The sequence below is a fragment of the Cicer arietinum genome, chromosome 5 (genome assembly GCF_000331145.2).
Source record: "Cicer arietinum cultivar CDC Frontier isolate Library 1 chromosome 5, Cicar.CDCFrontier_v2.0, whole genome shotgun sequence".
NCBI lineage: Eukaryota > Viridiplantae > Streptophyta > Magnoliopsida > Fabales > Fabaceae > Cicer > Cicer arietinum.
Window position 1 is genome coordinate 199,884 of NC_021164.2, and position 2,849 is coordinate 202,732.

Sequence of the window (2,849 nt, forward strand, 5' to 3'; positions counted from 1 at the left end):
CGGCATTTTCTTTACATGTTGATGTTTCTTCTTTTTTGTATGGAAGATCCCCCATCTTGCATTGTTTTTAGTGCTATCATTTTTCTTTTCATTTGAGCTTTGTCTTCTTGGATTATTGCTTCATGTGCTTTTAATGATCCAATCCAATCTTCCAATTTTAACTCTTTCAGATATTTTACTTCAGGTAAACACAAGTCTCCATATTTTTGGAAGACTCCTTAATATTTTTTTTAATTTTTTCTTGAGTTGTATATTTTTGCCCAAGAGATCTCATTTTGTTTACAATGGTTGTTAACCTTGTAAACATTTCATCAATAGTTTAATCGTCTTTCATTTCAAACATCTCAAATTTTCTAACATCTATATCAATTCTTCTATCCTTAACATGGTTGGTTCCTTCATGATGAGTTTGAAAGGAATCTCATATTTCTTTATATCTTCTTTTCTTTTCTAGTATAGTACATCTTTTTGTTTTATCATTTCTTTTGAACATCTTCTGAATTTTTTTTTTGGAGATAAGAGCAAGTTCATCTTCATCCTATTCTTGAGGATGTTCATTGATCTCGGCATTTTCTTTACATGTTGATGTTTCTTCTTTTTTGTATGGAAGATCCCCCATCTTGCATTGTTTTTAGTGCTATCATTTTTCTTTTCATTTGAGCTTTGTCTTCTTGGATTATTGCTTCATGTGCTTTTAATGATCCAATCCAATCTTCCAATTTTAACTCTTTCAGATATTTTACTTCAGGTAAACACAAGTCTCCATATTTTTGGAAGACTCCTTAATATTTTTTTTAATTTTTTCTTGAGTTGTATATTTTTGCCCAAGAGATCTCATTTTGTTTACAATGGTTGTTAACCTTGTAAACATTTCATCAATAGTTTAATCGTCTTTCATTTCAAACATCTCAAATTTTCTAACATCTATATCAATTCTTCTATCCTTAACATGGTTGGTTCCTTCATGATGAGTTTGAAAGGAATCTCATATTTCTTTAGTAGTTGTACATTCAAGTGTTCTATCATATTCTTCTTTACTTAGTGCACATGTTAGAAATAATTGATCTTTTGAATTTAGATGTAACATTGTCTTATATCAGTTGTCCATGTAGTCTTTTTTTTCACTAATTATGTATGATCATTCTCATATACTTGTGATACATAGTTATCGTCTTCAATTTTGCTCCACATATTATTATCTTGGGAAAAAAGAAACAACTTCATTTTTCCTTTCCAAAAGTAGTAATTTGTGCCATCAAAGAATTGTGGTTTATTTGAATATCCTCTTTTTGGTATGAACTTTGCAATTTTTTACATCAATTATTCCTGGATCTTTTCATTTTACATTGTTGAGTGATCAAACCTTTGAGAGTTAGAGATATGATGCCAATTGAAGTGAATATAATTGTCACAAGAAAGAAGGATTTAAATTGTGATGCTTTCAAAATATGCACTTTAAAATTCTTTCTCAAGATAAGACTTGGAAATGTTAGATTAGAATAATGAACATACTCGTGCTTTGAGAAGGTTCAAGAACAAAGTTATATTTTAAATTGATAGTAGTGTGATTTAGCGAAATAACATAATAATAAAATATAAATGTAAGGAAATCACACAAAGAAAATACCTTTGTTTACCTAATATGGGTTAACTAGTCCTCACAACTAGTGACTTTTTCACTAGTAAGTTGAGAAATCTCTCAACTTAAATTTTTTCCACTAGTCACACTTGACTATACACTTGTATTTTCTTAGCCTCAACAAACATACAAATATCACCCAAATTTTTTCTCAACTAGGCAAACTTCATTATGCTTACAACAAAATGATAATGATGATTTGTTTGGATATGATCACAACATTATTGATATAGCTTGAACTAAGAATACACTCAAATGTTTGATCTTAAAATCTATTACAAAGAGCAGTAGTGTGTTTATTGATAATTGAAGAGAACTTTTACTAGCTTTACATTTAAGAAAATGGAATATGATTAATTGCAACTTAAAGCACCTTCTATTTATAGTCTTGGGAAGGCTTCTTGTTGTTGAAAAGGACACGTATAAGCGTTGGACACATGTCCCAAAGTGTTATAGCAATTAGCTTGAACGTCCTCTATAATCTAGGTAAACATTCTCTTCATTCTAAGAAATCATCCTCTTCTTAGAGGAAGTTAATGATTGTCCTCAACTTGTATGAAGATGACCTTATCTATATGGAGACATCATCTTTTGTATGCGGATGATAAATAAGTTTGATCATTCTCTTAACAGCTTATGACAACATGTAATGAGCTGTAAAGTAGGGTGAATGAGCTTGAAATAAGTTATCTATTGTACTTGCACTGCAGAACATTCTCTTTTGATTGTCCTCGTGCTTGAATGTTCTCAACTATATAGGTTCATGTACTATAAACATTCATAATGTTTACCATTTTTCCTTATTTCACTACAAGAAAAAAAAAACTGTTTTGCGGCAGTTAAAAATAGGATTTGGTGCAGTTTGATCTTTGCGACAGTTCTCCAATCGTCGCAGATTCGTGCGTCACAAGCAGCGAAATAATTGAGTCATTAAAATTTACAAGCAGCGGAAAAAGTTTCTCAAATACATACATCCAAAGTATCTAAACAACAACCAGAAGATAAAAGGAACCCATTCAACTAAGGTGTCGTACTGACAATAATAGTAACAGTACAGTCTTCCGGTTTAAAATAAACGCAACCCCAAAAGAAAACATTTGTTCCCTCTGTGACAACCTAGTCTGATCATTCTACACAACAACTAAATACCCTGACTGATCTCCACGCGCCCCGTGAGATCCTCCTAACGTAGCTGCAGTCAAGCATTCCC